The 26,062-nt window shown below is 47.6% G+C and overlaps 1 long non-coding RNA gene across 1 annotated transcript in view; it reads left to right on the top strand.

Annotated features, from left to right (window-relative positions):
* The window catches only part of LOC106975122 (uncharacterized), a 54,869-nt gene extending 40,443 nt beyond the window's left edge, over nucleotides 1-14,426 (top strand). The window contains exons 4-5 of the long non-coding RNA XR_008296385.1: nucleotides 13,514-13,608; nucleotides 14,131-14,426. This is a non-coding gene — a long non-coding RNA (uncharacterized LOC106975122). The remainder of the gene's footprint in view (nucleotides 1-13,513; nucleotides 13,609-14,130) is intronic.
* The last annotated feature ends 11,636 nt before the right edge of the window (nucleotides 14,427-26,062 follow it).

The following is a 26,062-nucleotide window of genomic DNA, read 5'->3' as shown; positions in this document are numbered from 1 at the left end:
TAAACTGGAATCATGACTCACTGAATTATGATGTGCTTAAATCCACTCTCGCCATTTGTGCGTATGAGCTAATGCATTGCAGCTGATATCTGGACCAAAGTGAAATGATTAGGAGGTCTCTGGTCATCAGAGATTTTTATTAATAATCCTATTTGAAGAACAATAATAGCTAACACTTACTGAGCACTTGCGTGTAGCAGAAGCTGTCCTCGGGAGTTCACATAGACGAATTCCCTTAATCATTACAACCTTAAGGGCCAGAAATAACTTTCCCTCCTTTACAGATTTTGCAGAATCCGAGGCCCAGAGAGGTTAAGGACAGGTAGGAACTGGACAAGCCGCTTACAAACACGGGCCATCTGGCTCGAGAGCCCAGTTGCTTAGCCACTGGGCTATCCTGTCCCTATCTGCCTGCCATTATGAGCCAGGCACTTGGCTCTCTTTGGTCTTCATCCTGGCCCAGCAAGGTGACTTCTCATGATCCCTATTTTTCAGATGAGAGAATTGAGACTCAGAGAAATTAAATAACTAGGGCAAGGTCTCTTGACTGGCGGGTCATGGAGCGGGGAACATAATCCAAGCCAATCTTCATGCTCTCTACCACCCTTCCCTGCCTCTAATAAAATTACCTGGTTTACCTTGGACTTGACCTAAGTTGAGAGGCTGTCGAAGACATGAAATGAAGATGAATTTGTCTGATTCTCTGTTAACCTGCTGTCTAGGCTCAGCACGTGCTGCCTGCATGTTTCCTGCTAGGAGCTTGTTCCGCTCAGCCTCCTGGCCCCGGGGAGCATCTCTATGGGGAGCAGGCAGCCTATTGTAAAAATATTCTGATTTTTACCTGGCCCTTTCTCGAACAATAAACTCCCCTAGGGAGGTTGGGGAGAAAAAAAAACCCCAAAATAAATACTTGTTAAGGATATATTTATAATATAAGTCCTGCTGCATTCGACTCAAATTTCTTTAATAGGCCGCGTATTCTGAGCACCGTGCTTGCTCTAATTAGTTTTTTCATCATGTGATGCTGGTCTCTGGAGGAAGAGAGAGCTTGAAAGTTTGAGCAGCAGCTACGGGTATAAAACCACCAAATAAGCCCATCATTCCCTTGGCTGAGCTTCTGAGAGGGGGAGGGTGATGGCCAGCCTGGTCCTTATCAATCACACGTTCCACAGAAATGCTCTGACGTGGGGGAAGCTTGCTTTTTATTATTTATTTTATCATTATTGGGCATCTTCTTTGTGCTAAGCTCTGTGTTCAGCACTTTTGGATGCTTGCTATCTCCGGTTCCCACAACAGACTTTATGTATACATCTGTCTCTCTTCTGAATTATGGGCTCCTGAGTGTAGGAAAATATGTCCTCAAGGATGAATTGGTTCTGGTTTTCTATCATCCAGGAGCCCCTAGTTTAGCAGGAGAAACTGACACACACACACACACACACACACACACACACACACACGATCTGAAAATATGGCACACTGTGATAGTGCAATATTATTATAACAATAATAAACATTTAAGGAAAGGGTATCATGGTCCCGGCACTATGCTAAATCCTGCACAGGTTTATATGCTTCTTTAATCCTTAGTAAAATCGGCACTGTATCAGTCAGCTATGGCCATAATAATGCTGTGTAACGACCATAAAACCTCAGCGGCACGCAACAACGTTTCTTTTTGCTCACAAGTCTGTGTATCAGCTGGGAGCTTCCGCTTCTGGGGCAGCCGGCTGTTGGCTGAGACACCTCGGCTGGGTTCTCTCCTGCCTCTGGGCAGCCAGGGACCGGCCCGTTTGGGAGGGTCTCAGATGAAATGTTTTGCCTCTGTTTTACTCAGTCTCTGCTCCTCCAGCATTCTCATGACAGTGTTGGGAGTCCAAGGAGCATAGAAACCTCTGGAGGCCGAGACTTGAAGCTGGCAGATGGTCGATTCTGCTACATTTGCACTTGGCCAAAGCAAATCTACAAGGGTACATTGCCCAGATTCAGGGAGTGGGCAATAGGTTCCACCTCTTGATGAGAGGCACGGCACAGTTACATGTAAAGAGTGTGGCTACCAGAGGGGTGAAGAATTGTAGCCAGCTTTGCAAACTACCCAGGGACTATTATCCCCCTTTTACAGATGAGGGGACTGAGCCATTTAGAAGTACCTGAGCTCACACAGAAAATTGTAACCTGCTCACTAACACACACCTTTTTGCCTTCCTCTTTCAAAGAAGCCACCTACACCCTAGCCCTTGTTTCTGCTTGTGTCAGAAATCAAACCAAGTCGCCTTGATGGGTACAATATTGACAGATGGAGGGAGGCTGGTGCAGAGGTGTAAGCACAGGGTCTTGCTTGAATAAGGTCTTGAAGCTGCTCTAAGCTGGTCTATTCTGTGCGTATACAAGTGCTCCCCAGAACATAGGATTGATTCTGTAACAGCGGCACACGTGTTAGCAAACACGACGGGTACCCCTTACCTAGTTACTCATTATGCATGTTTATATTTTCTCTTTCCTTTTTATTTTATTTATTTTTTATTTTTTTTAATGTTTATTTATTTTTGAGAGAGACAGAGACAGAATGCGAGTGGGTTGGGGCAGAGAGAGGGAGACACAGAATCCGAAGCAGGCTCCAGGCTCCGAGCTGCCAGCACAGAGCCCGATGCGGGGCTTGAACTCACAAGCTGTGAGATCATGACCTGAGCCGAAGTCAGACGCTCAACCGACTGAGCCACCCAGGCGCCCCTCTCTTTCCTTTTTAAAACATTAACTTTACTAGTTAAAAAAGAAATTCAGGTGGACTGTAGAAAAATTGGGTGTGCAAAAGTTAAGTAAAAAGAGAGAAAAAACACATACTCCTCCCACACAGGCCATTTCCACTAAGTTTTCTTCTGTATTTTCTTTTGGTTTTTTCTGGTAGGCATATTTTAGTATATTTCATAGACGTTACATATTCAATTCTGTCTTCTCATTTTTCCCTTACTATCAGAGCAAAAGCATTTTCCACTACTGACAAACCTTTAGAAATAGGACTTCTCATGACTGTTTTATATTATGTGAATATCACATAGTTTTACTTAGGCATTTCCCCCACTTCTGGACACTGAGTCTAAGTTTTCTTTGTGCAAACATGGCTGCATCGGCATCTTTGTTCAATCACAGATTATATATTAATCTCAGATCGTTCCTTTTCAGATTGATCCCTAGATAGAACTAGTAGGTTACAGGATTCACAAGCTTCTGGCCACCAAAATCTTAACTTTAACATTTAGGTTTTGCTCAGCAGAGATATCCGTCTCAGTACCTGAAGAGGAACGTCTTTCATATAATCAAAACAGATTTATTGAGCACCTATTATGTACAGGCATGATTCTAGGTACTGAAGACACAGCAATGAACTAAACAGACAAATCCCTGACCTGGGTAACTACAAGATGAACCTTGAACAGCTGCTAATGTGCAGAGAGTAAGGAAGCACCCCCAAAAGGTTGAATGCATGCCTCAAGGACACAGAGCCCGCTCAAAAGGGTTCCCACCAGCAAAATCTGGGACATTTAAGTGCCAAATAATTAGAGACAACAGTGAATTATAAATCATTAAAAAATAGAAATAGATGAATCCGTTTTAACAATGGGCAGATAAGGGAGAAGGGAGGGCTCTTGCTTCCAGTAAAAGGCCAAGTCCCCCTGGTAAGTGTGCATGGAGCGCTAACGTTAGAGATCCCCTCTTACCAGCACCACAACGAAGGTAGGCTCAGGCAAGGATCGCCAATGGTTCTAAACCTAGGAGGTAATTTTCATAAGCAACAGGAGATTTGTATGGGCTTAAGTGTCTCTCTAGAGATTGGTCATCAGTGATTATTATAGTGCCGAAGTCAGACATCACCTTGACCAGATGATTAAAACTGACATCACCCAGGGGGGGCAGGTGCATGCTGTATAGCTCCAGATGTCCTTTATTGAGAAGGATACACATCACCTATGGCAGATTCTGGCAGGGAATGTAGATCCTGAAGCTAACTATGAGGACACAGCAGATGAACTCCAAATGAGGAAACTTCTATTGAGAGAGAGACGGAGACAGAGAAGCCCCCTAGTCTTCAAAAGTGCCGATGTCATAAAATACAAAGGAAGGCTGGGAGGGAGAAATGCTATAAAGTACAGAATTGGGTCAATTGACATTTTGGGCCGATTGACATTATTGGGTCAATTGTCAATTGGAATATAGCAAGTAGATTAAAGTGTTTTAGCAGAGTTAAATGTACTAAAGTTGATACCTGTACTGTGGTTATTTAGGAGAATATCCCAGTTCTTGGAAAATATACACGGAAGTAACTAGAAGTGATAACATGGTTATATAAGAGGGAAGGAGTATGTTATAAGGGTGAATCTGGGAAAAGGCTGTTCTTTGTACTATCTTTACGTTGGCCACTTTTCCGTGTTTGAAATTATCTCCAAATAAAAAGTTACGCAAAAAACCTCTGACCTCATTGAGCTGGCATGCATTAGGATGACAAAAGGAGTGGACAATAACTGAACCCCCATTCTGCAATGGAAGCTGCTTGAACGTTTTTCTAAACATGTACTTACGCATAATCACTTCTAGTATAACCTTCTAGTACCCTCTCTAGGCTAGGATGGGGATCCTCAACCAAAGGAGTGGAGGTTCTCTGTCGGCACCTCGCTACTCCGTGTGTCTGTCCACCTCTCTTCCCTCCACTCTTCTACGTGGTAGTATTTCTCAATTTCCGGGCTTTGACCGTCAGGCCCCAGCCAGGACGGTGGGAACCTTCTGAGTATTTACAACAGGGAGGGGCACCCGGCTGGCTCAGTCGGTTAAGCATCTGGCTCTTGATTTCAGCTCAGGTCATGATCTCATGGTTAGGGAGTTCAAGCCTTGTGTCAGGCTCCTCGCTGACAGTGCAGAGCTGCTAGGGATTCTCTCTCTCTCTCTCTCTCTCTCTGCCCCTCCCCTGCTCGCTCGCTCTCTCAAAATAAATAAACAAACTTTGTTTTAAACAGGGAACTTAATGCTGGCATCGTTTGGTCGGGTGACGGAAAAGTTGAGAAGACAAAGGGGAGAGGGAAGTGGCCCAGAGACTTGCAAAGGCAGAAAGCTACTGCCACCCCTTTGGAAGGACAGAGGGAGACGGCAGTGCTGCTGGAGCCCAGGGGCTGGGCGGGGCTCACCTGGCAGGTGCAAGGACCACCGCAAGTCTGTCTGTCTGCGCCAGGCGGTGCTGCTGCTGCTGGAGGAGGAGGGGCGGTTCAGAGGCAGAGGGAAGACCCTGCTTCTCCCTTCCTTGGGTTCCGGTCTCTCACTACTGCCTCCTAGTGGCTGCATCCAATGCGAGCCCCCTAACGGGGCAACCTGGGGAAAGCAGCTGGTCAGGGTGAACCCATCTCTCACCCTCTTTTTTTTCTTTTTTTTAAGAGTTCTTTTTTTTTTTTTTTAAGTTTATTTATTTTTGAGACAGAGGGAGAGAAAGACAGAGAGCAGGGGAGGGGCAGATCATGACCTGAGCCCAGATCAAGAGTCAGACACTTTAACCCACCGAACCCCCCCGGGGGCCCCTATCTCTCACCCTCTTAACACACATACTTTGCAGGATACAGAGCAGAGGAGAGGAAAGGTGGAGAAATGGATCTTAGGACACCCACTCCCCTCTCTTTATTGTGATTTGCAGATAGTCCCTGGCTTTGCATACACAATGTTCAAAATCCCCTTAACATGTTATCTTTAGGGAGGCGTGGCTTCCCGCATATCTTGGAAGGTACATTTTTGGTCTAATTTCTCGGGTCCGTGACTCTGTCTCCCTACACAAAGTTCGCCCCCTGTTGGCTGCTATCCCTGGAGGCTGACCTCCACCAGCTGTGGCTTCTGTGGTGGGGCAGAGCTGTCTCAGAAGTCTTGTCTAGTGTTCACCTTAGAGTTTCTACTGTGGCTGCGTCTTTGGGCGTGTTAATCATGCACCTCTCACTCTCTGTCTCTCTGGTCCAGTTATAATTTCCCAAATGCCATCTGTAACTATGTGAGCGGTGTTTTAACCCCCTTTGGTGGAAAGAGTCTCTTCATCTGGGACCTGGTCTGAACGCGGAGTTCCCCATCATGCACGTCCTGTGTCCCATGATTGAACACAACCCCGCTGTCACCACTCTGCCACAGTCACGTCATGCCCAGTGGTTTTTTTAGCCTGTACTCTTTTGCGGTCTTGTACCCAGGAGTGGAAATGATGGGAGCTGGGCTCCCATTTTCCCTGGAAAAGGCATTCATTCTTTCCACATCCACACTACAGACGACCGGAATATTTGAAACAGGGACATATTGGAAGGAGCACAGTGGGAGGACAGGTAAACACTCTCTATCTCACGGTGACTAAATGTCAGCTATCTAGAAGCCCCCAGTTCTCCCAGCCCGCGGTCATGATGCCCTTTAAGATTTCAAGAAGGTTCACTCAAATTTTCCCATCTCACTTTTGTCCCAGATCAACATCCTTCCCAAAATCTTTTACACTTTTCTCTGTGGCTTTAATTTCCTCCTGGCCACCTCTGGTTTCAGTTTCTTGCTTTCATATAATTCCCCACCTCCATTCTACATCCTTTGGTAGAGGGGGGCATGCTCTTCCTTTTCCATGTCGCCTGATTGATTTCGTTCTTAACATCGCATCGGTCTTTGACCTGGGAGGCCATTGTGTTCCAAATGCATAGCCACGAAGTGGCTTCCCAATCCTCATTGGATTGTGACCAGAGTGAGAGATAAGCATGTATCGATTAAGGTTGATCTGTTTCAGGCTTCCCTGCTACCACAGCTAGTGATGTTTACTCAAATACACGCACTCCCCTCGAAGTCCTTCTTGACACAAGGCGTAGGAAGCTTCTGGCGATATTTTGATTGTATGGGGGTTGCTTTTAACTCAATACAGCACAGGCACACACATGCATACACACCCCAACTTAAAATTAAACATTAAAATCCCTATTCTCGATGGCCGTTGGCCATGAGCTTCTTACTGGCTGGTCTTCCGTATAAAACCATGATCTAGGGGCACCTGGGTGGCTCAGTCGGTTGGGCGTCCGACTTCGGCCCAGGTCATGATCGCGATCTTACGGTTCGTGGGTTCGAGCCCCGCGTCGGGTTCTGGGCTGACAGCTCGGAGCCTGGAGCCCGCTTCGGGTTCTGTGTCTCCGTCTCTCTCTGCCCCTCCCCAGCTCGTGCTCACACTCTATCTATCTCTGTCAAAAATAAATAAACTTTAAAAAATAAAATCATGATCTATCCCCATATTCTACCTTCTTTCCTTTTTGTCATCTCTCCTTACGTCCTCCATTTTAGCAGACAGCCCCCAAACTAGCCACTGACCGCCAACGTGTGCACAGGACAGGGCGGGAGTGGGGTGGGAGGGGAGAACGCCACGGGAGGGTTAGACGATAGGTGTCCCTTGTGAAGAGGACAAAGTAAACACGATGAAAATTGAGAATAACCTGGACAATTTTCTGCTCCCCCAAACATCCACCTCATAGCCTCTGATTCTGTGCTTTGTTCTTTCAGACCCTGAAAGCGTTTTGGTCTTCAATAATTCTCTATTAAAATGCAAATACCTACTGGGAGTTGTTAAGCCTTATTAGTTAATAGTTGACTGTTGCAGGAGCATAGCGGGGGCAGATCGGCAGCGGGATGGGGGGGGGGGGACACACAGATTCAGGAAGGAGACAGAGTATTTATTGAAGGGGGGGTTATTTGGCTCTTTCTTATATTTTGACCAGAGGGAACACTGCTCCCCATTATCCAGAACCCTCTCTTTGCCTTCGGAAGACAAGTAGTTTGAAAATGGTTGCTTTGTTTCTCCTTGACCTGAGCACAAATTGAATTAAGGAGAGATGCTGGAGTGTCTCTGCTTCCCCATGCCTAAATTAGAAAGGGTAAAAGTAATCCAAGGAAATTACCACAATGAATCCCCCTCCAGTCTAATTTCAGCTCCATTTCGTAGCACCCGTCCCGTGGGCCACAGGTGGCCCCCGTGGCTCAGCGGGCCGCAGCAAAGCCCAGACATGGCCAGGATGATGAGTGTGCTTCCTCTGTGGTGGGAGGGAAGCTGAATTCCTATGAGGTGGACTTGCCCAGGTGAGCCCATTAGGGAGCACCAAAAGAGAGTGCAAGTGCACACTGCCAGTGGGTCCCAACCCCTGGGCAAACCACAGAAACCCAGCGGGACCTCTAGAGGGAATGCAGGCATCCGTCCATCAGCGGAGTCCCCGGGCAGCATCTTCTTCGTCACCTGTGCTCTCCACGGCGCCCGCCACACCGGGGAGCGCCTGCAGCAGGAGCCAAGTCTCCTTCATGTCCAAGTGTAGGCGCATAATGGCGTTGAACGCCACGAACAGGTGACATCGCGGGACCATTCCGAAGCAGAAGTGGAAGATAACGTGAGGTCTTTGCCACCTCCCTGCCCCTTTCCTCCAGAATTCCGTTTTCCCTTTCAGATTGGCTATTCAAAATAAGTTACAACCAGCAAGGCATCAGCACCCACCGAGGTGCAAACAGCCTTGCTCGGAAGCAGGGTCCCCGGAGCCACCTGTTGTGCCCCATTAACTCTTTCGTTCCCGGGGGTTGGGTTCCACGGGGGCCAAGGCATGCCCAGTTGGCTCAGAATAGCATTATCCACCCGTGTGGAAGCATTCCAATATTTTAACAACCTCTGGCTGTCCTGGCGTGCCCTGCCCCGCTCCAAGCACCCTGTTCTAAGCTCGGAAGATGTGCTGAAAGTGAGCCTAAGAGACTTCAGCTGTCAGCGGGCCTATGCCCTTGGGGGTGGGTGGGCCAGGGAGCTCAGTCCTAGAGCAGAGCTGGGGGTTTTACACAAGAGGCTCAGGACCTTGTGGCTCAAGAAGGCAATGTCTGGCAGGTCAGGCCACAGCCTCTCCTCGCTGCGGGAGGCATGGGCACCGGTTTCGGTACCCTGGGAACTCCCTGCAGCCTGTAGCAGTCCCGGAGAAAGGCCTCCTCTGCCATCGAGGTATTCGCTCTCTGTGCTTTCTAGCTTTTCCTTAGCTTATTTCCACCATTGAAGGGAAACTTCCTTCCCCCCTCTCCACAACCCCTAGCCCCCTTTCCAAGGAAAAAAAAAAATCTCTAGGCAAGCCCACCTCTGCTGCTTGCTGGAGAAAGGAGAGGAACTGTTTCTGTTGGGTGCACATTAGATCTGGCTCACTTTTCCTACCTCCGTCCTCCTTCGTGCCTCAGACCTGCCCGTCTGGTACAGGCGTAGGGAACTCTGATTCACAGGGGTCTTTACATGTAATCGTGGGCCGGCTCGGTGGGGGTGGGGAGACAGAAGGAGGAGAGCCGGGAAGTGAGCTATTTTCAGTTTGTCAAAAATCCAAATGGAAATTATAGATGAACGCAATACTCTTGTGTGCAACTAGGGAAATCCGACTTGAGCCGGCTTAGGGGGAGAAAAATGGAATTATTGGCTCATGAAATCAATCCACAGGAAGAACTCGGGTATGCTGAGCCTTGGGGACAGCTGGAACGGGGGCCTCAAATGTCACCAGGACATTCTCTCATTCTCTAGCTCTATTACCTGTGTTGTCCTCTGAGTGTGGGCTTCATTCTCGAGACCAGTGGTTCTCTGCCAGGGATGGAGAGGGATTTTACCCCGCAGGGGGCACTTGGAGATGTCTGGGGGGAGGGTGGCATCCAGTGGGTGGAGGTCGCAGATGCTGCTAAAGATACTACGATGCACGGAACAGCCCCCAAAACAAAAAGTTATCTGACCCCAAATGTCCATAACAGTTGAGAAACCTGCTCCAAGATCCCAGGGGGACTGAGACTTGCTCATTCTGATCCAAACGTCAAAAATCAATGAAAAAAAAAAAAAGAGAAACCTTATGATTTCACCTTTACGTGGAATCTAAAAAACAAAACAAATGAACAAACCAAACAAAACGTGAACAGACTCACAGGTACAGGAAACAAGCTGTTGGCTACCAGAGTGGGGACCGGGTGGGGGGATGGGCAAAATAGGCGAGGGGGATTAAGCAGTACAAACTTCCAGTTACAAAATAAGTAAGTCATGGGATGTCATGTGCAGCATTGGGAATATGGTCAACAATACTGTAATAGCTTTGTATAGTAGCAGGTAGTAACTAGACTTGTCGTGGGGATGATTTTGTAATGGATGAAAATATCAAATCACTATGATGTGTAACTAAAACTAATAGGCTATTTTATGTCAACTATATTTAAATAATAATTAATAATAATGATAATAATAATAAATCCCAGGGAAGTTCTCTGACGGACTCAGCTTGGTCTGGGGGTTCACCCTTAGACTAGTCCAGAAGTCCAGAAAGGTAAGAGTTTAGATCATGAATACCCTATTTATTTATGTTTTATTTTTATTTATTTTTTTAATGTTTATTTATTTCGAGAGAGAGAGAGTGTGTGTGTGAGCGGGGGAGGTGCAGAGAGAGAGACACAGAATCTGAAGCAGGCTCCAGGCTCCGAGCCGTCAGCACAGAGCCCAAAGCGGGGCTCGAACTCATAGACCAGAAGATCATGACCTGAGCCAAAGCTGGATGCTTAACCGACTGAGCCACCCAGGTGCCCCATGAATACCCTTTTTAGAACCTCAACATTGACATTGGGAAGAAGCATTCTCAGAAGAAAAAATGTGAAAAGCAGGTGAAGAAAATATAATACAAAGTTAAACAAATGTTACTATTGAGTAAGTTCAGTTTATTTGAAGGACAGCATCTTTTAAAACGAGATAGGAGAGAGTAAGTGAAGAGACATGATCTTCGGTGGAGTAAAGTTTGGGAACCGTATTAATATTACCCTCCACTAAAGTACTGCACCGGCCAGACCCTTTCCCCCATTCCTCCCATGAAGAGAAGTCCTGGGGGACCCGTTCCCCGCTCAAATCTATGGGTGGTAAGTGGCTATTCAGATAAACTAATTATTGCTAATGTTTAGCTAGCTAATGAGTTATTCCTTCCAGATGACATAATGCCTAACCCCATTACAACGTGCATATCCTTTAAAAGGTCCTTAAAGGAGAAAATAACGGTAGAAATTTCAGGCAAATGGGAGCTTGGTGGGAAGATATTTTTGTTTCGGAGGCCTTAGATTTTGGGTTGTTCCTTTAGGTGGCAGGTGACTCTGTATCTGAATAAGATATGCTCAAGGTCAGCAGTTTCTGAAGGATATTCTACAGAACACTGAGTCCTTGGGGGTGGTACTAAGTGTTACTGAGAATGAAGATTTCATGAAGGAGGAGGAGAAGGGCGGGGAAGGAAAAAAGAGAAGAAAGACTTCATAATCTGATAAATTGGGAAATACTGGGCTTAGATAAAATTTAGTGGACTTCTTTATTATAGGACTCAGAGCTTTTTTTTTTTTTAATTTTTATTTATTTTTGAGACAGAGAGAGACAGAGCATGAACGGGGGAGGGTCAGAGAGAGAGGGAGGCACAGAATCCGAAGCAGGCTCCAGGCTCTGAGCTGTCAGCACAGAGCCTGACGCGGGCCTCGAACTCACGGACAGTGAGATCATGACCTGAGCCAAAGTCGGAAGCTCAACCAACTGAGCCACCCAGGTGCCCCAAGGACTCAGAGCTTTTAACAGAACGGGTACTGTGACCCTCAAGAAGGGAACTCAAGTGAGGAAACTTTTTGGGCCAAGGAACTCTGTTTGCTGAGGCACATTGTACATAGGGTGTGATTACCCTGTCTTATGCCCACTGTCCTTGCACGAGCAGCTTTTGAATACCACCTTAAATCGGTCTTAGGAAGTCTCCTCTGGGGGCATATTTTCACAACTGAGGCATGGAGCTTAGAGTTGATTCACAGTGATTTCCAGATGATCCCAGGATGAGAAAGACTCAGAGCAATGGTTTCCCATCATCCCCCAGAACACTGATAACTTGATCCCTTTCCCCCCATCAGTGTTAGCATTCGAATGCCAGAAAATAAAGCATGGACTGTTTAAAATTGGACAGATTGTAAGGTCATTGCATGGTGAAGGAATTGTTTGGTTGTAAGAGATGGAAACTCAATTTGAGCAGGCAAGAAAAAAGAAAAAAAGTAATTTCAGGAAGAAACTTTTGTAAGTAGAGGACAAATTTCAGTAACCAGAGCACTTTTGGGTACCTTGGGGGCTGGACCCTGTTTCTTGATGTTTCCAGGACTCTCTCATCAATCACAGCTTGTTTCTGCCTTAGCTTCAACACGCCCCACCACAGACCATGCTGCCTCTAGTTGCTGGTGACAGAAGTCAAATTCATGACCTTCAAGTATTCACATAATAAATACTAGACAAAACAAAGACGATTGTTTTAAAATTAGAGCCACGAGCAAAAATGTTAAGCAGCACAGAGTGGTTTCAAAGGAGGAGAAGCCCAGAATGGTGGGGGCTTTATTTTAAAGCCAAAGAGAGGGACAGAAAACAATTCCTGTAAAAAAATCACCCTTGAAAGTCCTTAAATCACCTATCAAGTACAGTCTATGTGGTTTTATGTCCTTAACGCTCGATATATACAAATGACAGAGGCCTGCAATAATGTGCAGGAAATAATGAATAACGTACAGGCAAAATACAAAGTACAAAATTCCAGATTTCTTACATAAAAGGCACAAAAGAAATGGAAGAATAAAGAAGAAAATGCAGAACGACGACCGATGGTTTCTTCAGTTGAACACCGGCTAAAGTATGCGGGTTAGAATTAAGGGGCATTTTGTACCAAAAAAGCATCTAGCTTTAAATACTAGCGTGATATTTAGGGCAGAGACCATGAGCCGCCTCCAGGGAGAAGGGCCGAGTTGTGTCGAACCTCCCGCTCATGCTGGCTGGCGAGTGGTTCCCTGAGTGGGGGGTGGAGAAAAGTCACTTGCCCTATTCTGTGTTTGTTTACTTCTCTTTTCCGTTTTCTCCCCCCCTCCCCCTGCCTTCTTCTTCTCCTCATCTCGCCTCAGCCTTCTCTCCCTCTCTGTCTCTTCCACTGCCAACCTTCCCTTTAGACCAATATGGCAGGCCATGTAAAATGGTCGTGGAGAACAGGAAATAGGGTCACACAGGTTTCAACCCCGAGTGGCTCAGTCAATTAAGCGTCTGACCTCTGCTCTCCGCTCAGCTCTTGATCTCAGGGTCATCAGTTCAAGTCCTGGGTGCAGCCCCTTGCTGGGTGTGAATCCTACTTAAAATGAATAAATGAAATGAATCTCACCACCGAGAGGACCTTCGATGTGACCTTGGAAAGCTCCTTAATCTTTCTGTGCCTCGGACCTAAAACAAGGGCAATGATAGAACACACCCGGTAGTTTTCTTGTGATGATTACATGAGATAATGTGTACAAAGCCACTTAGACAGTGACAGACACCCATAAGCACTACCGTTAAGTCTTTTACACTATTGTTTATTTGTATAATAACACCAACAGGCTCTCTGCTCTCTGAGGAGTTTTCCTGATTTTCACTTTGTTCATTTCCTCCCCTTCCCCAATTTTTACTTCGTTGCTTTGTTTGTTTCAGTTTTTAATCAATCTCTGGCTGGCTCCTACCTCTTGGAGAGAAAGCCTCTCTCGTTCAGAAGCCACCCAGCGTCCCTCCCTCATCCATTCATTCAGGTGTGTGTTTCACAAGTACTTATTGAGTGACTTCTGTGTCCCAAGCATTATTCCAGGTGCTGGGGATATAGCAGAAAACAAATCAACACAAACCCCTGTTCTCAGAAGCTAATATCCCGGAGGGAGAAGGAGGCTAGGGGGGAAAAAGTTTCAAGTGCCCCTGGTCCCTGGTGTGTTTATGGCTGTCCCCCCATCTCCTGCTCCTGCTTGCTTACATCTCAATCCTGGATGCTACCTCCTTGCCATAAACACTTCGCTCTTGGGTTTATTTGTGAACACCTCAGGTTGTTCCAGAAGGGATTTCAGGCAGCTTCCTTGCCTTTTGGCCTCACTGCTTCCAAGTGCCTTGTTTCCTCCCCTGCCATGTGCTGTGATTTTCTTCCTAGGTGCCGTTCAGCTTTTCCAAGCCGGATCCACCTCCTGCCTGGTCCTTTCAGAGTCCCTTTCTTTGGTGCAAGCACCAAATCCCAATTTAGCAACACTTGTGATTATAATTAATGTGCTGTTTACTCCCTCTTCCAGATCATTAATGAAGATGTTAAATGAGACCAGAATGAAACCGCGTCCCCGTGGCATCCCGGGAAGACACCTTCCAACAACTTGACACTCTGCCATTTGCTGTTTCATTACCCTTTGTTTACCTTGCAAACACAGGCCCTCGCTTTTGAAAGAGGCAGAAAGCTTGATATTTCTATTGCTGCAGAGATGCCACTGAAGGGTGGGGACATGAAAACCTGGCATATTGTAAATACGTCCTTTTGAGTTTGAAATAAACGTGGATTACAAATTGAGCATTGTCAGTGAATACTTCTTGCTCTTCCTCCTCTCAGATGGCTTTGTTTTCCCTGGACTTTTCTGCAGCTGTTCTGTCTTTTGGAGCAGGGAGAAGGCTAGATGTTTGCTCTTTGCAAAGATGTTGCTTGTATCAGCTTAACTATGAACTGTGAAGTTACTTTGTTACACATACAGGCTGTGTTCATGGGCTGCATTAAAGCCCTGTGTTTTTGGCCATGTAACCTTGCAGTGCCCTCCTGCTCTGACCCTAGCCCAGCCATGTGACTTTCTCTGGCAGGCAGAATTTTGGCAGACATAATGCAGGCATAAGCTTGGGGGAAAAAAATGTCTCTGCTTGCATTTCTGCACCCTCCACAGTCGCCATAAAAACATGCCTGGGAGAGCCTGTTGGAAGACAGAACACATGGACAAAGGCCAGTTACCCCAAATGTCCAGTCAACACAACTGGATGACCACCAGATACGTGAATGAGCCCACCCCAGATGAGCAGAGCCTCCTCGCCAACCAACAGATGCATGAACAATAAGTATATTGCTTATGAGGGCTTCTTGTTTGTTACACAGCATTAGCCGTGGCCATAGATAGCTAATACAATAGCACACATCTGGAGTCTCACGGACTAGAAACTCATTGATCTCCTAATGGTTTTGCACATAGTGCATCTCTGACACGATCTTTTACAAGAAAGGAGAAAGAAACGTTTTCTAAGTAGGAATTGAGAAGTACATAATCGGTCCTAGGGTCTGCTTTCAGACTTTAAAAAGCAAAACGCGGAATATAATCCCCGTGAGTTTTCTTCTCAAGATTGTTAAAGCATTTATTGAGCACCTGCTGTGTATGGAGTTCCATAAGAATTCTGACAAGTACAGTAACCTTTATGTGGAGAAGGGGGTGTGGGAGAAAAAGGTCTCCGTGGAATGCTACAGAATCTTCAGCGAACCAAAAAAGGCCCCTTTTCCCGAGGAAGATCGAAAAGAGAGAAAGGAAGTCTGTCCAAGAAGAACAAGAGGGCACTTTCTCCCAACACTTTCAACCCTAAACAATGGTTTGCTGCTTCCTTTTTCAAAGACTTGCCTCCTGAAATTGCCCCACCACTCAGCCCCCTGCTGAAAGATGCTCCTTTGACTTGGAGCAACACAATGACAGGTGACCTTAGCGGGCCGGGCAAAGCCTGTTCATACATCCCGAGTGGAGCCACATGCTTCTGAAGCGAGGAAAAAGCAGCCTCTAGTTGCTCCCTGGGGCATTCCTCACCCAGCAGCCCTCTGTGCTCCTTCGAAGCTGACACTCAACCCTGGGACCCAGCTACTCAAAGTGCAGCCACAGACCAGCCGCGTGGCCGGCACCTGGGACCCAGTTGGATGGGCAGAATCTCAGGCCTCTTCCAGAGCTACTGAGCCCCAATTGATATTTGCATAAGAATCTTGGGATCTGTGTGCATGTTGAAGTGTGAGAAGCACTATACTAGCGGGGATTTAGAGTTTTCCTGGAGGGGTAAATAATTCATTTGGAGCCACCTCCTCTAGGTAGTGGGCTTCTGAAAGGCAGGAGTATATGGTATGGGTATTTGCATCCCCAGACCTAGCACTGTGTCTGACTCTAGGAGCTCAAGGTAAACTGGTTGAACTCAAGTGAGTTGCTGTCACTGATCGGTCAGACCCACTCAGCCCGCCCCATGACCTACCAGTCAGACCTTTTCTTTCCATGATTCCTGAGCCTCCTGGAGTGAACACCTGCTTGAACTGACCCAAATGAAACAGTTTCTACACGGACTCCAGGCAGGTCCGCACGCACACTCCAGAGATTTAGGCTTGAACATTGTGACGTAAGGCACGGCATCGAGTGCGTTTGAACAAGCGAGTCTGGGGCCAGGGTCCTGCATATATTAGAATGTCCACCCTGAGCCTAAACTAGGGCCCTACTGAAAAATGTGTTGGGCTTTCTGCAGTGGCCCCAGAAATAGACCTTCAGCAGGCAGGAAGGGAGAGAGAAGGGAGGAAGGTAAGAAAACAGAGGGTGGGAGAGGAGAAGGAAAGGAAAAATAGGCCAGGGCTTGTGGGACCTAAATTTTTCCTTCTTATTTTCTGGTGGAACTTGGAATTTTTCATCCCCCTCTCATGGTATCATTGACATTAAATATCCAATCTTCTCTGCCCCACATCAACTTGAGTAATATACTATAGCTAAGGTTGGCTCCATCCGTTCTCTTCCCCCTTACTCAGTTCAAGTTAAGAATGCTCCCACCATACATTACTGTTGGGATTTTAAAAATGATTTATTTTGCTATACAATTCAGACCTTTGAACCACACTGGATGCTGGGCGCTTTGTTGACACAGCAGTTAGGGATAAAAGGAGAGTTTAGGGGATTGTGGAATTCCGTCTTTCTATAAATCACTAATTTTATTGTAGTAAATAGAGGTCACCTCCTGGTACGTCACTAGCCTGCCTTGAAAAATGGTATGAAGCTATCACAGTCCATCAAAAGAAAAAAGAAGACAAGCGGAGTGGAGGGAAAGAGTGTTTTCTCAGCGTTAGCCAAGACTGCGGCAGGAATGTGGCTAGTGTGGTCAGAGTTCCTTGTAAGAGAAACTTTCCACTGTTTGCTGAGCAACTTGTACGTCGGCTTCTGCCCCAGACGAGAAGCTTTATGAAGACGAAGAATGGGGCAAAGTAGCTGGGGAGGGGGGGGTCCTGGAAGTTCAGTTCTGCCGTGATCTTAGAAAGACCTTGGCCAGCGGTGAGAAACTCAAGAGCACGCTCCCCATCGATGCCCTTACGTGGCCAAGGATCACACAGACAGGCACCACCTAGGGCAGGAATTGCAAACAAAACAGATGCATATATGTTTGCAAACAAAGCAGATGATACCCTGCCTAGGAAGGTTCTGTGCTAAACTGAGCCGTGCGACTAGAGCTGTTCTTTCCAGTTCCCTTCTTTCTCAGCTACAGAGACCATCACAGAGCGCTTGCTCCGTTTCCCAGCACACTCGCAGCAAGGTGTGGCTAAGGCGACTCACTTCTGACCTTTGAGACGTAAGTGGAACTTCCTGGAAAGTCTCCCTTTCCAGTATAAAAGGACAAAGCCTTGCGAGGAGAGATGTCCGTTGCCCCTTTACCTCCTCCATCCTCCTTTTTTTTTTTTTTTCTTTTTTGGCCTGAGACATAGATACCGCGGCTGGATGTGCAGCAGCTATCTTGAGATTATGAGGCCCAAACACCACGTGCTAAAGATGGCAAGGTTTCAAGACCGAGGCGCCCAGCTTCCCGATGGCATCGTTCGGCTTGGTGCCAGCCCTGGGCTTCTGACTCCTGGATGTCATGCTGCCTGCGAAAACCGAACCCCTCAATTGTTTAAACCCTAGTGGTCACATTTGCTGTTACTCACATGGTAATATACTGCCCCCTAGCCCTATCCATTGTCGCCATGTAGAAAGGCTGGCCCAGTGTTGGCCAGATCTGACTTTCCCAGAGAAGCTGCAAGTGTGGATTGCTTTTTCACATGAAATTTCCCAGCTGGCAGTTGAGGATTGATCCCAATAGAGACAATTCGTTGAATTATCTGAGAACACGGGTCCAATTTGTGACCTCTGAGTTCTAGAACGTTTACTCCGGGCGATGTTTACAGGTGCGATGTTAAGCACTCTGTATCGATTATCTCATGTAATCCTCCCAATGGTGCTGAGAGTAATGCTATTATTACTTCCGTTTTATAAATGAGGAAACTGAGGCCGAAAGGCTAACTTGCCCAGTGCTATCGAGCTATTAGGAGAAGAGTCATTAGGAAGGCTCATGCCTGACTTTGGGGCAGGCGTTGCTGATTACTATTGAGTCAATCATCTATCACCACAATAATGCTGCTGAACAAACCACCCCAGACTCAGTGGCTTACAGTCAGCCTTTATTCTCCGCCTTGGAGGTCTGTGGGTGGGACTGTGGCTTGGGAGAGCTGCGCTGGTCTCAGTGGGTGACTGGGCTTCCGGCTGTGGGTTCTGTGGGATGGGCTAGGAGTCGGATTCAGGTCAGCTCCAGGGGTGTTCACTCTGGGGCCCAAGGGAAAGGGCAACGGCCACGCACTTACGTGCTCCCCTCAGGGGACACCGGAGTTAAGAACTAAGCCACATGGGTGAGTGCACTTAAGGCCTCAGAGTGTTGTGACTGGCAGTCCATTGACCAAGAGAGGTTTGACCAAGTCAAGCCCAACATCTATGGAGCAGGGACGTGCACTTGGCCCACGGGGGAGGGAGAATGCATCTTGCCCGACAGCCACCCAAACAATGCCAACCTTGCAGCACAGTCTCCGGACAAGCTGGCCTTCATTTTGAGGAAACAGAGCCTCCTTTCTTCCCCCATTGCCTGTTTGCAAAAGTGGCGGATGGCGCCTGGATCTGGTAAACGGGACACAAAGCGATCCAAACGCATCTAAAATCAGTTCACTTCAGCGATGTCACCGCCCTCTGACAATGTTACCCCCTGCCAACTGTGGCCCAGGTCCAGCTTCTGGGAGGCAACTACAGGAGGCGGGGAGGAGCCGGTGGGAAGGCATCCCAGCTCCTTTGTCGGGGAGGAGCTTTCATCCCAGTTCTGAGCAGCAGAACCCGTGCCTGCCGCCTTCCACGACATCTCCCACCCTGGTTCCTGCCTTGTCTCTTTCCCCCTCATCATCGTTCCTGTTTTCTTTCCCCCTTCTCCAACGCTCTGGAACATCCAGTCATCCAGTCATTCAATTCTTCAAGCAACAGGTACTCACTGACCACCTCTTTTGTACCAAGCACTGTCTGTGAGGGGAGGACCAGAATCATACCCATTCCCGCACAGCCTACTTCTCGCAGGGGCTGACAGATAACAGACAGACACATGAAGTGAATGAGACCATTGCGGAGGGTGGGAAATGAGGACAGGCCGGCCGGAGGGAAGGGCAGGAAGGAGAAGCAGAAGGCTCTCCAGTCACTCCTTTTATAGTGTAGACTGGGTGTCTGGGGTCCCTCCCCATAGTCAGGCTTCACGCAGACCTATGGATGTGCCACCTCAGACCGCTGGGGCTCACCAGAGAGCTACAAGAGAATGCAGACTGACCAGGTTCTCCAGAACAGTGGTTCTCAATGAGGCCAGGGTGGTGATTTGGCCCCTGGGGACATCTGGCCATGTCTGGAGACATTTTTGATGACCCCAGCTTGAGGACGGGGTTGCCGCTGGCGTCTAATGAGTAGAGCCCAGGGATGAGCCATACATCCTGCAGTGCACAGGGCAGGATTATCCAGCTCCAAGTATCAACAGTACCCGGGTGCTCTAGAGACATACTTGTTGGCCTCCCGTGCATCTCTGCAGGGATCAATTTCATTTTGAGACACCATTTTGTTTGCCTTGAGAATGGGTGATATTTGCACATCACAAAATTCTGAAAGCATCGTAGGGTTCATGGTGAAAATACCCAACCCCTCCAACCTTCTAGTTCCCCTCTCTTTTTCCCACTACTGACACCAGTTCCTTATGTATCTATCCCCAGACAGCCTCTCTATGTATTTGAGCAGAGTCTGTCAGTGCCCCTCCTAATGTCCTCTCTCCCCTCACCTTGGCACACCTGTGCACCCTGAGTCTTCCCACCTGGGGCCTCTGGTTCTGGCCCTGGGAGCATTTGCAGCAAGCAGGAGTGACTCCAGAGTGATTGCTTCTGGGAGGAGCCCACAACCGATGGCAGATGGACCTTTGGTGGGTAAATGCCTCAGCTTCCTGGCCCCTTGGGCGAGATCACTCCGGGGTGAGAGCTACGCTGTTTTCCAGACTTGCCCAGCAGCATTGCTCTCTGGCTGTCGTCAGTGGCAACTTTCTTGGTAATTGCCCTTAGTTGACTACATTTCCTTCCTTACCTATCTTGCCTTGCCTCGCCCTGCTTCTCCGCTCTCCTACTGGAGGTTCCTGGGAGAGAAAACGGCGACACACATTTGTATCCTTTCCTCACAGTTTGACTCTGCAGAAACACCAATTAAGACAGATACAAAGGTCGTATGTACAGATACATAATACACATTTGCAATGTACCACATACGTATGTGATGTAATGCATCCATATCCATACAGGTAATAGTGAAACATTAGGGGATGCGTGCCTTCCCCTTGACAGAGCCCCCTTGAACTCTCACAATGGCAAGTGCATTTTAGAGCTTACTATGCCTGGCAGAGAGCCAAATGCTTTCCTTGGGTCCCCTTACCGCTGCACAATCCTATATTGAAGATGATGTCCTTATCCCTATATATATATTTAAAATATATGGGGGGGGGGGAGAGTGCAAGCAGGGGAGGGGCAGAGAGAGGGGACAAAGGATCTGAAGTGAGCTCAGGCTGGCAGTCGTAAGCCCGATGTGGGGCTCGAACTCAGGAACCGTGAGATCGTGACCCAAGACGAAGTCGGACGCTCAACAGGTTGAGCCACCCAAGTCCCCCATGTCCTTATCCCTATATTTTAATGGGGATACTGAGTCACGGAGCTATCAGCAGAGACAGGCAGTTCAAAACAGGGTCTCTATAACCCAAACTGCCTGGGTGAAAATCCTGGCTCTCTCTCTTCTTAGCAGGTGACCTTAGGCAAGTTGCCCTTCCTCTCTGTGCCTCAGTTTCTTCCCCTATGAAATGGAGACACTGTTGTGAGGATCAGATAAGTTGACAGAAAACTCTCAATAAAATTTTGATATCATTATCGTCTGGCTGAGTCTCCAAGCTGGAATTTTAACCACCGTGTTTTAATGCAGTCTAGTGATACGTTCACTTTTTTAAGCTAAAGGTACAACTTGTGTTTCTAAGATTTTAAGAAAATAAGTACAAGAGATGACACAGAAGTTTTCTTGCAGAAATTCTCAAAGGGCACTTAAAAATGCTGCTGGAACCGGCCCGACACCCGAGCAGCATGGAAGGCTAGGGCATCCTGGTGGGAGCAGATTACACCACCGAGAGTCGCAGTGACCGAAGCAAAAGTCTGCGCTGCCGTTATGCTCATCTGCAGAAATCCAGACTCCCTGCATTCTAGAATAATTTGATCCACACCGTCTGGCAGCCTGAAAGAAGAGGAGAGAGAAGAAGAGGAAGAAGAAACAACAGCCATGTAGCATGAATGTCACTCCCAAGCTCAGTTATGCGCTCTCGTTTGCTTCATGTAATACGAGCCGAATTTAAACATGTCAACATCTCAACAATTGCTGATTCTTCAAGCGCTATACGATGCATCTGGCGGGTGCCCATTGAATGTTCTTCAATGATGGTGACGTAAATGTATTTACTAAACTACAGCGTATTGAAAAAATAAATCGCGTATTGTGATGTCCTTTGGTTGGCGTTTGCATAAATTGCCACTCTCTGAAATAAATGGTTGAGATTTGAAAGAACACGACTGTGTTTTAAAATGTTCCAAGAGTCATAATTATAGAGCTTACAAACCATTTAGTCCATTTCCCTCGTTTTAAGTGTAGGAAAACTTAGCCCGAGATTGATTTCTGATAATGAGAGAGAAAGGAGGGAGGGAGCCTGGGACCCCGGACCCCCAGCAGCGAGGGAGACGGGGACAGGGGTGAGGGATGGTGGCAATTGGGGACCACCGCTAGGGTCCTCCCTCCCTCCTGACTCCTGCTGTGGCTTCTTAGAGAGGAAGCAGGAATGTAACCACTCACCAGATGTAACTTCTCTTCTTCCCCTCCTTCAAGTTTGCTCTGAGATGCAGGTGGTGTTTCTGAGGTTTACTAGGAAGGACTTCAGTCTCCATTGAGCCCCCAGACAACTCTCTGGGGTGTGTCCGTCTAGAATTGTCGCAAGCTGAGAGAACGGGGGTGGGCCTTCATATCCTCCTGCTCCCAACGAATAAGACCTTAGATGTCAGCCACCCCAGGTGAGGTGGCTACCTTCCGCTCATGCGGTTCTGGAGGTGAGCTGACAGCTGGGGCTGGATGCCTGCAGCACACTCAGAGACAGAGGGGAGTCCTTCCTGCCTGCAGGGACCTTGGGCAGGACATCACTGTCCATCACACCCAGCATAGTGCCCGGCACAGAGTGAGCCATCAGTAAATGCTGAATGGATGAACCCATTCAGAGCCTGGGGATAGACCTGAGAGGGACAGAATGTGTTGTCACCTTTATGATATGATTTAGGGGCATGGGAAGAGATCAGTTCACCAAGGTAAAAATAAAGCTCCATTATACCTGTCACACTAGCATCCAGAATTTCTCAATGTTCCCAGGAATGGAGGCATTCCTGTACAAGGGCAACCCCCAAGATATGCGGTTGTAAGATGCTAGCTATAGTCCCTTCTCATCTGGGGTACCAAAAAGCTCAGAGCTAAATTTGCAGCAAATCGGGGCCCCCCGGGTAGCTCAGTAGGTTAAGCGTTCGACGTCGGCTCAGGTCACAATCTCATGGTTCGAGCCCCGCATCGGGCTCTGTGCTGACAGCTCAGAGCCTGGAGCCTGCTTCGGATTCTGTGTCTCCCTCTCTCTCTGCCCCTCCCCCACTCTCACTTTGTCTCTCAAAAATAAATACATGTTTTAAAACATTTAAATTTGCAGCTTATCTATAATAATGCGTGGAACGTTCTGGCTTTAAAAACTGCGCTCTATTTCCCCCACCCCTTAACCGAACACCCCGTTCTATTGTGTGGTTTCTCTGATTCTTGTGTTTTAGCATTTATTTATGTCTTACTATTGTAATTCGTGTGTTTCCAGTAGCTAAGCTTTGCAGAACAAGGCCAAGTATGAATACGTGCATACCGTATGTTTATTATTTTCTCACAGCACTCAGTGGTTAGGGACCCAGTCTTGTTGGCTCTCATTCTGTGATATCAAGGCTAGTGGATGAGATCAGCGGGATTATTCTGGGGTCTTCAATGGACGTCTTCACCTTCGAAATGCTCTCTTTTGGCTTGACGAAGCTATAGACATTGCATCTTCAGGCTGTAGAAAAGGTCTTCCTTAGGAGAACTAGTTGTATGAACCTCTGTGCCATGCAGCTTTATTTCCTGGATTTAGTTTACATATTAAATATAGGTTTTAGGGGCGCCTGGGTGGCTCAGTCGGTTGAGCGTCCGACTTCAGCTCAGGTCACGATCTCACGGTCCGTGAGTTCGAGCCCCGCATCGGGCTCTGGGCTGACAGCTCAGAGCCTGGAGCCTGCTTCCGATTCTGTGTCTCCCTCTCTCTCTGCCCCTCCCCCGTTCATGCTCTGTCTCTCTTTGTCTCAAAAATAAATAAATGTTAAAAAAAAATTAAAAATAAATAAATAAATAAAGGTTTTAAAAAGCACTGCTGTCCTTAAGGTACAAATAAATATTTTCAGCCATAGCTTAGTGATTTTAAAATTCCAACATCCAGCGGGGCCCGGGTAACTCAGTTGGTTAAGTGTCCGATTACAGCTCAGGTCATGATCTCACGGTTCATGGGTTCAAGCCCACTTAACTGACTGAGCCACCCAGGTGCCCCAATATGTCATTCTTGAGAGAGTCTTTTGCTAGACTTGCATGCACACGGTTCCTCTGCCTGGAACATTCTCCCCCTCTCCACTCATTGTAGCTGTTCTCTTCTCTGATACTTTCCCTGAGGCTGCTTTGGGCTCCAATGTCACCCTGATACTTACTATCCTCCATTGTACTTTCTTCATCAGTTCTTGGTCTCTCCCTAGATGGGCCTGACTCGTGGTAGAGCTTCAGTAAACACCTGTTGAATGAATAAATGAATGAATGAGAAAATAAAAGATGATGAATTAAAAATCCGTGCTGCAGTGGATTGAAAAGTCTTTAGAATACGTAGCCAGGGGGCGCCTGGGTGGCGCAGTCGGTGAAGCGTCCGACTTCAGCCAGGTCACGATCTCGCGGTCCGTGAGTTCGAGCCCCGTGTCAGGCTCTGGGCTGATGGCTCAGAGCCTGGAGCCTGTTTCCGATTCTGTGTCTCCTTCTCTCTCTGCCCCTCCCCCGTTCATGCTCTGTCTCTCTCTGTCCCAAAAATAAATAAATGTTGAAAAAAAAATTAAAAAAAAAATAAATAAAGTGTTGTATATGTTGGGGCGCCTGGGTGGCTCGGTCTGTTGAGCGTCCCACTTCGGCTCAGGTCACGATCTCCTGGTCCATTTCCAGCCCCGCGTTGGGCTCTGGGCTGATGGCTCAGAGCCTGGAGCCTGTTTCCGATTCTGTGTCTCCCTCTCTCTCTGCCCCTCCCCCGTTCATGCTCTGTCTCTCTCTGTCCCAAAAATAAATAAACGTTGAAAAAAAAATTAAAAAAAAAAAGAATACGTAGCCAGTGAGGGATCTGAGAGAACCACAGTTCTGGTCTGGGAGAGAGGCATGCAGGCCTCACAGATATCAGGGCAGACCTAAGACCTCACGGAAGCCTCAGCACCCACGAGGTCACCGTATGTCAGGGGTGGATCCCCCAAAGCCCCGTATATGGCAGTGGTTGTCAATTAAGATTCACTCCTTATCCTACAGTTTTAATCCATTCACCTGGCTTAGTCCCATCCAAAAATGTCTTATGACTCCCTGATTCGCTTTTGTTCTTGGTCTCAAACATGATGAAAGCCAAGTTTTTCCCAGACTTGAAATGGACAGAAACCTCAATTTCCTGGCCGCCCGAATGCACACTGATGGGGAGCAGCCTTTTTCAAAGTCAGTTTTGCTTTAACAACATCATTACTGCTATCTCCTAAGGGCAGAGGCCACGGTCACCTCTAAACCACAGAGATCAGAGCCGCCCACGCTGTAGAGACCAGGGGACAAGAAGCAACTGTTGCTCACGCCAAAGAATCTGGATGTTGGAATTCGTTTTTAATGTTTATTTATTTTTAAGAGAGAGCATACACGCGGGAGCGGAGGAGGGGGCGGAGGAGGGGCAGAGAGAGAAGGGGACAGAGAATCTGAAGTGGGCTGTGAGCTGACAAGCTCAGAGCCTGGAGCCTGCTTCGGATTCTGTGTCTCCCTCTCTCTCTGCCCCTTGCCCGCTCACACTCTGTCTCTCTTTCTCAAAAAATAAGTAAACAATAAAAAAAAAGGAAAGAAAAGAATGACATGCCTGTGGAGTAAAAGAAGTCCAGCTGGCTGGAGCCCCAAGTGTGAGCAGGGGATGGGGTGGAGGGAGACGGAATACGGAGTTAGGGGGGTGCCGCGTGAGTCAGCCTGGAGGTTGCTGTAGGGTAAGTGGGGAATCATTTGGAAGGTTCTGAAGTGATGCGATGACCCAGTGGGATTTCTGTTTTTAACAAATCGACAATCTAAGGAAGAGATTATTGCCATCTGGCCTCAAGACAGCAGCAGTGGTGGATACGCCCCCAAGGTGTTTAGGGGGCAGAGTGTGGTCCCCGGCCAAACCCTAGTACTGGGGACTTGGGCGTGAGGGGCTGGTAGGTGACTAACACTGCTTCCCCAGACTGGTGTGCAGTCTCCCTGCCCCAGGGTCCTACTGCCACCAGAGTCCCCATGAAGCTGAAGATTCATGCGTAGATTGTACCTGAGGACCTATTTCCCAAGAGTGATTTGAAATGAGAACGAGATCTCCAGTGTGGATTCACACTCGGAAAAAAATTGCGAAAAGGAATCTGAAATTGCCCTGCATCTGAATCACTGGCATTCATTTCTCTGAATTGGCCCGAGGCTGCTTCCAGCCTTGATTTCTACTGTAAGCCCGCTTAATTCCGAG

Source organism: Acinonyx jubatus, chromosome B1, assembly GCF_027475565.1.
Source record: "Acinonyx jubatus isolate Ajub_Pintada_27869175 chromosome B1, VMU_Ajub_asm_v1.0, whole genome shotgun sequence".
Classification (NCBI taxonomy): domain Eukaryota; kingdom Metazoa; phylum Chordata; class Mammalia; order Carnivora; family Felidae; genus Acinonyx; species Acinonyx jubatus.
Note: the sequence above shows the minus strand (reverse complement) of the source record. Positions and strands in the feature narration are given on the sequence as shown.